Genomic DNA, 12,095 nt, shown 5'->3' on the forward strand with positions numbered 1-12,095 from the left:
CACATGCTCCCGGGCCTCTCATTCCACCCCCTGATACTAAAAACCAACCCTTGTCAGGAGTGAGGTCTCAACTCACCCGCTGCTGACGATTCAGGACTGTGAATATCTGAAGCAAAACTGGAAGTATAAACTAATAGCTCTAAGTTTGTTATAGGAAAAAATCTATTCTTTTAACTCAACCAGTTATTATAAGACTATTAGCATATCACTGGCTCAAAGAAAATAATAGCAATAAAAATATAAACAATGATTGTTTTGTTTCTTTCTCATAAAATATCTCCGAAATGTACTGGCACAATAGGGTTAACCGCTGTCTCCTTTACTTCAGGGCAGGCTTATGCAGTCCTTGTTTAACCCCACTCCATATAGGGACTTATAACTCCAGTATTGTTTGAGAAATCAGTAGGGTGTTTGCCACAATACACAGCATGGATATCTTTATATTGAACGATCTTCGTACATTTGTGGTAGGCTTTGGGGCTTCTGCTTCCATATGGTGCAATCATTTTAATTTCATGGTTTTACCAATTTTGTCTTCTAAGTTCTCTAACTCAAAAAGAAGAAAACAAAGCTCTTATTTTCCCCAGTTCAGCTCTTGTACTTAGGTGTGTGACCAGATTTAATAGTATGTCTGCTGGTTTCAACCACAAAATTGTGTGCAGCACACAAACTGGTTGAGACTATGGCTAAAGTAAGAAAACAGAAGAGCTCCTGTCTTTTATGCTGCTTTATTTATTTTATATTTTCTTAAATCACAGATCAGTTATGGATCTATGGATCAGCTCTTCAATGACCGGGTTGAGTTCCCGTCCTTTTATCGCACTGTTCCTAATGATTATTCTCAGTTCCAGGGTCTGATTCAGCTCCTGAATCACTTCAGATGGAACTGGGTGGGGATTCTCACATCAGATGATCGGAGTGATCAGAGGGGCAGTGTCGACCTGAAGAGGGAGATTATCAGGAGTGGAAACTGTGTGGCTTTCCTGGAAAAGTTACCTTTGTTCATACGTAATACAGCTGAGCAGTTCACAAGACTTAACCAGATTGCTGACACGGTCTATAATTCATCAGCCAATGTGGTTATCATGTACAGTACTCGGGATGGTCTGGCATTAAAAATCTGCTTAATATGGGGGCAAATGATTGCTGGAAAAGTGTGGCTCATCTCTGCTGCCATCTCTTCCCCAAGCATACTTTCATCTTGCAGCACATTGAATGGCTCTGTAGCATTTGCCAGTCATAGAGGAGAAATTCCAGGTTTCCAGGATTTCCTCTATAATCTTCACCCATCCACATTCCCAGACCCCTCCTTTCTGCAGTATCTGTGGAGGGATGCATTCCAGTGTGAACTCCTGTACGGGACTAAACATTCAGATTTACCCAACTGCACAGGGCAGGAGACGCTGTCTAACCTTTCACGCTGGCAGTTTGATTTGAATAATTTTCAGTTCACTTACAGTCTTTATGCCTCAGTCTATGCACTGGTTCATGCTTTGCACAACATGTACAGAGCCAAATTTCAACTTAGGGGGGATCTAAAACTGGAATTTCAACCATGGCAGGTAAACCCTCCTGATTGATTCTTTTCTTATAACTATGATGCATTTTTTATTTATTGTAATATTTATTTTGTATAACATAGCTACTTTAGGGAGGGACACATTTTTAAACTATACAGAGTACAATAAATCTCTATGCAGAACCAGGACTATATGGATGGACTGCCACAAATGACCCTTGGTTTCCCGTAAGAGTACTCAGCAGTTGTTGGTAATGGGACTTCTATGCCCTGTTCTCTCTTACTCTTCAAGCCCCATATCTGTACCTATTAGGGATGTGAATTGTTTTTTGACGATTTAAAATATCGTCCGATATATTTTAAATCGTCAAAAATCGTTAGGGCCACGATACAATACCAATTCCCCCGATTTATCGTCAAAAAATCGTAAATCAGGGGAAGGGGGAGGGCAGGAAAACCGGCACACTAAAACACCCTAAAACCCACCCCCGACCCTTTAAATTAAATCCCCCACCCTCCCGAACCCCCCCCAAATGCCTTAAATTACCTGGGGGTCCAGCGGCACAATAAAACACGGCACACTAAAACCCCCTAAAACCTACCCCTCCCCCAAATGCCTTAAATTACGCGGCGGTCCGTAGCTTAAATTACCTCCGTAGCCTTAAATTACCTCCGTAGCGGCGGTCCGTAGCTAAATCGGGGGAAGGGGGAGAGCAGGAAAACCGGCACAATAAATCGTGTAGTCTTCAGCCGGCGCCATTTTGCAAAATGGCCGCCGCAAAATGGCGGCGGCCATAGACCAAAACGATTCGACACAGGAGGTCGTTCTGGACCCCCGCTGGACTTTTGGCAAGTCTTGTGGGGGTCAGGAGGCCCCCCCAAGCTGGCCAAAAGTTCCTGGGGGTCCAGCGGGGGTCCGAGAGCGATTTCCTGCCGCAAATCGTTTTCCGTACGGAAAATGGCGCCGGCAGGAGATCGACTGCAGGAGGTCGTTCAGCGGGGGTTCGGAACCCTTGCTGAATGACCTCCTGCAGTCGATCTCCTGCCGGCGCCATTTTCCGTACGGAAAACGATTCACGGCAGGAAATCGCTCTCGGACCCCCGCTGGACCCCCAGGAACTTTTGGCCAGCTTGGGGGGGCCTCCTGACCCCCACAAGACTTGCCAAAAGTCCAGCGGGGGTCCGGAACGACCTCCTGCGTCGAATCGTTTTGGTCTATGGCCGCCGCCATTTTGCAAAATGGCGCCGGCTGAAGACTACACGATTTATTGTGCCGGTTTTCCTGCTCTCCCCCTTCCCCCGATTTAGCTACGGACCGCCGCTATGGAGGTAATTTAAGGCTACGGAGGTAATTTAAGCTACGGACCGCCGCTACGGACCCCCAGGTAATTTAAGGCATTGGGGGGGGGGGGGTTCGGGAGGGTGGGGGATTTAATTTAAAGGGTCGGGGTGGGTTTTAGGGGGTTTTAGTGTGCCGTGTTTTAGTGTGCCGCTGGACCCCCAGGTAATTTAAGGCATTTGGGGGGGTTCGGGAGGGTGGGGGATTTAATTTAAAGGGTCGGGGGTGGGTTTTAGGGGGTTTTAGTGTGCCGGCTCACGATTTTAACGATTTTCACGATACTTTACACACCCAAACGGCAACAATACGATTCCCTCCCCCTCCCAGCCGAAATCGATCGTTAAGACGATCGAGGACACGATTCACATCTCTAGTACTTATCAGTCAGGAGTGGGGGATTAATTTTGCCACACTATTTTGTGGCTTCTGATTACATGGCGGTCCACCCCTCTCACCTTGACTTGGCTGCATGTTGGTCAGGACTGCATGACTATGCAACACTTTCTGGATCTGATACCCAGCATTCTATGTGACATGCAATGCTGCGAGAGCCCTTGATCCCAATGGGCAGTCGCTGGCATCCTCTGGGAGGGGCAGGAGGGGTTTTAATGATATATGGAAGCTCATCTCTCCTTCCCTTCATTCCCTGTCTCTTGAACAAACAGCTCACTCCTCCCTCTACTCTACTGCTCTCTTTGGTTGCTTTCCCCTTTATAGTGATTGGCTCATGATTTACAAAACTAAATACATCCATGTACCTGCTCCTATGGAAATAGGCTAAATCAATTATACAATATAAATATTAAAAAAGCAATGCCTGTTTCTAAACAGACAGGCTCACAATTTAAGAATGCTTTTTTAAAAAGATGGAACAATAGGAGAGTAAACGAAGAGGGTAGCTGGGAGAAGGTGCATTTACAGCATCTCTCCTGTGCTGCTTTCTTGCTGCTGTTTCACACTTTCATCTGCTAAATCACCTCTTGTCTCAGCTACCAGCTGGTTCAGGGTCAAGGCAGATGGTGTCAACCAAAACTTCGATGGAATCTTTGATATCTAATGGCCTGGCCAAGCTGTTGGTGGACTTTAAAAGATCTAGCATGTTAATAATTACAGCCTATTGGTCAAATGGCGAAAGAAAGAAAGTATGATAGTCTAAGAGATACTCATGTAGACTAGTGTTGCGGCCCTGGTCACCTCTCTCGCGATCGGGGCCGTGGCCGCTTACCTCCGCTCCGGTTCGCGGCCGAAATCGCCGGGTGTCAGGCCTGCTAGGCCGCATGGCTGCTGTGTCTCCACGAGGGAGACGCCGCCGAGGCCCGATGCTGGCTCCGCCCCACACTGCTACGTGCGCGCGAAGGCAGAGGATTTAAAGGTCCAGCACCCAAAAGTGCTGGACAGCCCCCTGGATGAAGTCAGACACCAGCAGAGTACTTAAGCCGGTGTCTGACTCCTGAACATTGCCTTGCAATGAGGTCTCTCCTTGGAATGCCGTCCTTGATCCTGCTGTCTGCTCCTGCTGATCCTACTGTCCATTCCTGCTGATCCTGCTGTCCGGTCCTGCTGTTCCTGCTGTCCGTTCCGGCTGCCCCAGCTGTCCGGTCCTGCTGAGCCTACCATCCGTCTCTACGGTTCCAGCCTCGGCTCCAGCTCCGACTGTTCCTCTCTCTTGGTGTACTCCTGGTTCCTGACTCCAGTTTGCTCCTGATGTGCCTTGCCTGCCACCTGCCTCGACCCTCGGATCCTCTTCTCATCTTGTTTCGCTGTGATCTCCTAAGTCCCAGCAGTCCAGATCCCTACGGGCTCCTCCTGGGGGGATCTAGGATCTCCAGGGTGAAGGCGTCTCCGGGCCTTATGTTCAGCTTTGGTTCTACCTCCCGGCCTGTCCACTACGGAATCCCCGGTTCCACAAGGTCGGCCCAAGGGTCCACCTCAACCCGCAACAGTTTGCAAGGCCATGGACCCGGTGGACATGCCCGGTCTGCAATCCATTCCCAGGATGGCTCAACGACTGCAGCAGCAGCAACACTGCCTAGATGTCCTGGCTGCCACCGTCGAGGGCCTGGCCAATCGGCTGGATGTGGCTCCACCAGAACCACCTCCGGTGCCACTTCCAGCTCCTACCATGAATGTAGTGGCCCCCACTCAGCTTCCAGCTCCGACACTGTATGCCGGTGACGCCAAGGCCTGCCAAGGTTTTTTAAACCAATGTTACGTCCGGTTCTCCTTGCTTCCAGCCCAATTCTCATCTGACTCGATGAAAGTAGCCTACATCTTTTCACTGCTTGATGGGAAGGCGTTACATTAGGCCTTGCCAATGTGGGAACGCCAGGATCCCTTACTGCACAACCTCCAGCAATTTGTCCTTAACTTCCGACAAGTCTTCGAACCCACACGTCTGTCTACGGTAACGTCAGAGCTGTTACAGTTAAGACAGGGATCCCGATCTCTGGCAGACTATGCCATCGAACTTCGCACCCTCGCCATGGAAGTGGTTGGTGCGACGATTGTTTACGGGGAGTCTTTCTGGAGGGCCTGGCAGGCCATATCAAAGATGAATTGGCCGCCAGGGACATCCCCGATGACCTTAATGATCTTATCGACATGGCCGGCCGGATTGACCGACGGCTTCAGCAGCGGGCTAAAGAGGGGCGTCCGCCACGCCGCCCCATATCTCTAGCTCCAGTGTTTTCTAGACCCATGGCACCATCCAGCATTCCAAGAGCGCCCCATGCGGTTTCCTCCTCAGAGGAGCCTATGCAGATAGGTCGTACCCCGTTGACTGCTGAGGAGAGGAGGAGACGTTGCACGCTGGGGTTATCCCTTTACTGTGGCGGTAAAGGTCATTTCCTAGCACAGTGCAAGGAGCGTCCGGAAAACACCAGAGCCTAGGATGTACGGGGGAGCTACTCCTAGGCTGCGCAGGCTCTGCTCCTCAATGTACAGTCCCTGTGTCAATAGAATACCCTGGAGGGTGTTTTCACACCTTGGCATTCATAGACTCGGAAGCGGAGGGGAACTTCATCGTAGCAGATTTGGTACAGCAATTACATCTGCCTAGCGTACCGCGGAGCCCTCCGCTATGTGTCACGTCTATTCGAGGCACTATGCTTCCTGGAACCATCTCTGAATCCACAAAACCTCTGACGCTCCAGACAAGAGTACTGCACTCCAAAGAAATATCCTTCTTGGTGCTGGAGAAAGCAGTGCACCCAGAGGTGCACTGCCATGGCTGCAGCAACATTCTCCAGTGATTAAGTGGGACACTCTACAACTGGCACAGTGGAGCCCCTTTTGCCTTTCTCACTGCATCAGGTTTCCAAGACCTCCCAGGATATCCGTGTTAAGCACCTCGGTACTACCTCCAGCACTGTACAAAGACTTCGCGGAGGTATTTTCTAAGAAAGCAGAGATTCTTCCACGACATTGACCCTTTGTCTGTGCTATAGATCTGCTACCTGGAACCACTCCTCCTCGTGGCAGGGTGTACCCACTATCTCTACCAGAGACTCGTGCCATGTCAGATTATATCACGGAGAATCTTGCTAAAGCGTTTATCCGCCCCTCTCGGTCGCCTGCTGGAGCAGGCTTTTTCTTCGTGGGAAAAAAGGATGGGTCGCTTAGACCGTGCATCGATTACCGAGGCTTAAATGCCATCACCAAACGGGACCGCTACCCACTTCTGTTGATCCCTGAGCTCCTAGATAGACTACAGGGAGCCAAACTCTTTACGAAACTCGACCTACGGGGGGCTTATAATTTAGTTCGCATCCACCCGGGAGACGAATGGAAGACTGCCTTTAACACTAGAGATGGGCATTATGAATACCTGGTAATGCCCTTCGGGTTATGCAATGCCCCGGCAGTCTTCCAGAATCTCATGAATGAAGTACTGAGGGAGATGCTGAATTCGTATGTCATAGTATATCTGAACGACGTCCTAATCTACTCTAAAGATCTGGAATCCCACCGACAGCATGTCAAACAAGTGCTGCAGGTCCTTAAGGATAACCATTTATACGCGAAGCTCGAAAAATGTATGTTCGAGTGCGAATCGCTTCCGTTCCTGTGATACATAGTGTCATCTACCGGATTTCAGATGGATCCAGAAAAAGTATCGGCAATCACCAAATGGCCTCGCCCACGGGATTAAAGATGTTACAGCGGTTCTTGGGATTTTCCAACTTTTACAGACATTTCATTCCTCACTATTCGCGTAGAGTGGCACCCTTTACTGCATTGACCCGCAAAGGAGCGGACGCTAAGGTGTGGCCAGAAGCAGCCTGTCGGGCCTTCGAAGATTTAAAACAAGCCTTTCTAACGGACACTTGCCTGTACCACCCTGATCCTCAATGCCCCTTTGTGGTAGAGGTCGATGCCTCTAGTCTCGCAGTAGGAGCCATACTCATCCAGCATTCGAAATCAGGTCAATTGCTCCCATGCTCTTATTACTTGAAGAAGTTCTCGCCCGCCGAATGCAATTACAGCATAGGTGATAAGGAGCTCCTGGCAATCAAGTTGGCTTTCGAGGAGTGGAGGTAGTGGTTGGAGGGGGCAATCCACCCAGTTACGGTTTACACAGACCACAAGAACCTCGAGTTCCTGTCTCATGCGATTGAACCCTAGACAAGCCAGATAGTCGCTCTTTTTTAATCGTTTTGGCTTCACTCTTCGCTTTGGCTTCACTTATCGTCCAGCTTCAAAAAATGTCCGGGCCAATGCTTTACCTCGGACCTCGGTCTTGGAGGAGGAGGAAGAGAGCCCTCAATACATCCTAGACCCCGCCAAGGTTCGTTTGACAGCTGTTACTGTCGAGTCCCAAGAAAGGACTGTAGTTCCTAATCGCCTATGAAAGAAAGTGCTAAGCTGGGCCCATGATTCCCTGACCGGCGGGCATGCTGGACAAGACAGGACAGTAGAGTTACTGAATCATTACTACTGGTGGCCCAAATTAAGACGGGATGTTCAAACCTATGTGAGTTCCTGTCCCACATGCGCTAGACAGAATCCAAAAGTCGGGCTCCCCTGGGGCCTATTACAGCCACTTCCAGTCCCCAAGGAGCCCTGGACCCATATAGTCACAGTCTTTGTGGTGGATTTACCGGCATCTCTAGGGAAGACCGTGATTTGGGTCACAGTAGATCGCTTCTCTAAAATGGCCCACTTTGTGCCATTACCCAAACTGCCATCCGCTCCAGAACTAGCACTACTGTTTGCGCAACACATCTTCTGTATTCACGGACTTCCACAGAACATAGTGTCAGATCGGGGGCCACAGTTTACGGCCCGGTATTGGAAGGCATTATGTAGAAGCTTTGGGGTACAGCTCAGCTTTTCCATGGCATTTCATCCTCAAAGCAATGGCCAAACGGAGCATATGAATCGCACTCTGAAGACATTCCTCCTGGCATTTGTGAATGAGAAGCAAGACAATTGGGTAGAATTACTTCCCTGGGCTGAGTTCTCCTCTAATAACCAGATTCATTCTGCGACTGGGAGGTCCCCTTTTCAGACTGTTTATGGGAAACAACTTAAGCCACCTCTGCTTTTATCTAAACCAGCTTCCTCACCTGCAGCACAGTTATCAGCTCAGCAACTTCAAGGACTTTGGAATTCCATACAAAGCAAACTCACTTCTGCTGGCAGGGCTGCAAAGAGGTTTGTTGACCACAACCGTAGACCAGCCCCAGTGTTCCTTCCGGGAGACCGCGTCTGGCTCAGCATGAAGAACATCCATCTGAGACTACCTTCTAAAAGATTAGCACCCAAGTTCTGTGGTCCATTTCGTGTGGCAGAGCAAATTGGGTTGGTGTCTTAACGACTACGATTGCCTTCCACATTACGTATTCACAATGTCTTCCATGTTTCCCTCCTTAAACCAGTGATTCTCTCTCAGTTTCACCGCAAGCCGCCAGAGGCAGCAATGACTCCTACGGCTGAGGACCCCACATACCAAGTGCGCGAGGTCCTTGATGTGCACTTCTTCAATTATCGATGGGAGTACTGTTATCCTGGAAGGGTTGGGGAGATGAAGACAACACCTGGGAATCTGCTCGCAACATCTTAGATAAATCCCTCTTATGACAGTTCCATCTGGACCATTCCGGTAAACCAGGCCCTTTGAAGAGGGGGCGTAAGGGAGGGGGTACTGTTGCGGCCCCGGTCGCCTCTCTCACGATCGGGACCGTGGCCGCTTACCTCCGCTCTGGTTCGTGGCCGAAATCGCCGGGTCTCAGGCCTCCTAGGCTGCATGGCTGCGGCATCTCCACGAGGGAAACACTGCCGAGGCCAGATGCCGGCTTCGCCCCCACACTGCTATGCGCGCGCGAAGGCAGAGGATTTAAAGCTCCAGCACTCGGAAGTGCTGGACAGCCACCTGGATGACGTCAGATGCAGGCAGAGTACTTAAGTCGATGTCTGACTCCTGAACATCGCCTTGCAATGAGGTCTCTCCTTGGAGTGTCTAGTTGCCGTCCTTGATCCTGCTGTCTGCTCCTGCTGATCCTACTATCCATTCCTGCTGATCCTGCTGTCCGTTCTGGCTGCCCCAGATGTCCGGTCCTGCTGAGCCTACCATCTGTCTCTACGGTTCCAGCCTTGGCTCCAGCTCCGGCTGTTCCTTTCTCTTGGTGTACTCCTGGCTCCTGACTCCGGTTTGCTCCTGACGTGCCTTGCCTGCCGCCTGCCACCTGCCTCGACCCTCGGATCCTCTTCTTGTCTCATCTCGCTGTGATCTCCTAAGTCCCAGCGGTCCAGAACCCTAAGGCTCCTCCTGGGGGGATCTAGGATCTCCAGGGTGAAGGCGTCTCCGGTGCTTCAGCTTTGGTTCCGCCTCCCGGCCTGTCCACTATGGAACCCCCGGTTCCACCAGGTCGGCCCAAGGGTCCACCTCAACGCGCAACAACTAGAACTGTTCAGTATGACCCTGAACCAGCTGGCAGGGCATGGCCCTGTAAAAGCTGCCAGAGTGGGCTGTTAGTGCGGTGAGTGGAAGCCGGGTGGGGCCCTCTTCCAGCAAGCAAGCCACTCTGTAGGGAAGGTGTGCAGCCACAGGAAAATCTGGAATGGAGCAACCAGGGTATTACAGCCCCAAAAAGCAGCAATCTGAGAACATGACTGAAGGAAGCTGGCAGGCCCTGATCCAGAATCTCCAGGAGGGTCATAGGAGCTTCAGAAAAGCCTGGCAAGGAGTCTATAGGCCTGGGCTGAGCAAACATGGAACCAGGAAGCACGCTGGGACATCGTCAACTTCTATGTGGAGTGGAGCTTTGTGGCCTTGTCAAGAAATGGCAACATAGAGTACTCAGGAGGGGGTACTACAGAGTGGCATGGGCTGGACAAGGAGTACCAACAACTGATGGGGGAATTGGATGAGTGGTCAGCAGAGATGTCCGGTGAGCAGACTTAGTCAAATCAATAGTCTGAGATTGGCACTAAAGATAGTCACGAGAAAGATGCTGTAGGGTGCCCAAACACTACAGGGAGTCAAGAGACTTCTGTGAGAAGCGCAGAAAATAGGGCTGTAAAGAACCCTGAGAGAGGGGTCACAGAGAGCCCTAAAGTGAGCAACACAAACTGCCCATGAGAAAGCGTTAGCAGGAAGATAGAAGTCAGCGCTACAGGCGGTTCGGATGAAAACCTTGTAGGATGTCCAAACACTACCGGCACCTCCAAAACGCCTACTGTAAGAAGCCCAGAGCAAGAGAGGGCCCGGAAAGGAAAGAGAGAGATGCCATGGTAAGCTCAGATGGTGGTGCTGCAGAGAGTCCAGCTACAGAAGATAAAGGAGGGGCTCAATACCAGAAGCCAAGAAATGCATGCAGTTGGTGATAGCGGAACCAGTACTGGTAGTTCCATAGTCAGCCCTTATAGCTTCATCAGGGTGGAATTCAAACCTAGAGCTAGCAAAGGACTGAATTAAAGGATTCAGGATGTGCACTACACAAACGGCACAGGGGGGTGGTGGTTGTGCTGAGGTTGATGGTAACCTTACGTGAAGGGGACTGGGAGGTCTTGGACACTCCTGGATGAGATCCAGGAGGGAGTTGGAACGCTTGGCCCAATGGGGTCAAGCTGAGGGGAAGGGTATATAAGGCAGTGCCCCTAGTGTTCCCCTATTTACCTGTGCAGGACCAGGCTAGACACCTGATCCACCTTAAATCCACTAAGGAGAATATGTTGTGTGGGTGGGATCCCACAGGGCAGGTGGGACTCAGAGGACATAGCCAAGACTGGGGAATAAGAGCTGGGATCCAGGAGAGGATATAACCAGACCAGGCCGAGGTCTTCAGGAGGAAGGTAGCTTCTGTATACAATACTGTACAAAGCCTGAGCTGAGATAAAGCAACACACTGTAAGTAAAGAGGGTACACTGTCTGAAGAGAACACCATCTGTTTTGGTGCATGTGTGAAGTTATAATAATGTTATACTGGTGGACCCTTGGACCAAGGGGAAATTGACACTATCTGTGGGGAGGAGCCCCTCAGCTCCCCACCATCGGTAGGTGAGGCTGGTAGACAGAAGAGGCCCAGCTGGAGCTTCACCACTACCAGCCCACTTTCCCCTTGGATTGAGCCCTCTGGTGCCAGGGCTGGCTGGACTTAGGTGGGGCCTCTGCAGTGAAGGAAGTCCAGGTGAAGAGATGAAGCCGGTGCTCAGGCCAAGGTCCGGGACAGTGAAGCTTGTGGTCAAGGTCAGGCAAGGGTCGAGGCAGGCAATGTAGCTCATGGTCAAGGTCCAGGCAAGGTCGAAGCAGGCAGTGTAGCTTATGGTCAAGGTCCAGGCAAGGGTCGAGGCAGGTGGTGTAGCTCGTTATCAAGGTCCAGGAAAGGGTTGAGGCAGACAGTGAAGCTCGTGGTCCAGGTCCAGTCCAAAGTCAAGCCAGGATCAATCCGAGGAACGAAGGAAGGAGACAAGGAACACAGAAGGCAGGAAGGAGCTCAGGAACTCAAAAATTCAGGAATTCAGGAAGGCAATCCACACTCTGAAGAGAGAAGACATTGCACAGATACAAAGAGAAAAAACTTTAACAGCCACCCGTGAGATTAGAACTGAGTGAACTGTGCCAATTAGAGATGTGAATCGGAACTGGAATCGGATCGGTTCCAGTTCCGATCCAAATCTTAAAATTTGTATCGCCCGGCCCGATTGATTTTTTGATTATTGGCTACGCCTGATCCTATAAACAAAAACCCCTCCCCCACCCTCCCGAACCCCCAAAAAAGGTTTTAAAATTACCT

General features: G+C 50.5%; 1 pseudogene; it reads left to right on the forward strand.

Annotated features, from left to right (window-relative positions):
* LOC115083300 overlaps positions 1 to 12,095 on the forward strand; it is a 119,302-nt pseudogene that overhangs the window by 69,357 nt on the left and 37,850 nt on the right.

Source organism: Rhinatrema bivittatum, chromosome 2 (genome assembly GCF_901001135.1).
Source record: "Rhinatrema bivittatum chromosome 2, aRhiBiv1.1, whole genome shotgun sequence".
In the NCBI taxonomy this organism is placed as follows: domain Eukaryota; kingdom Metazoa; phylum Chordata; class Amphibia; order Gymnophiona; family Rhinatrematidae; genus Rhinatrema; species Rhinatrema bivittatum.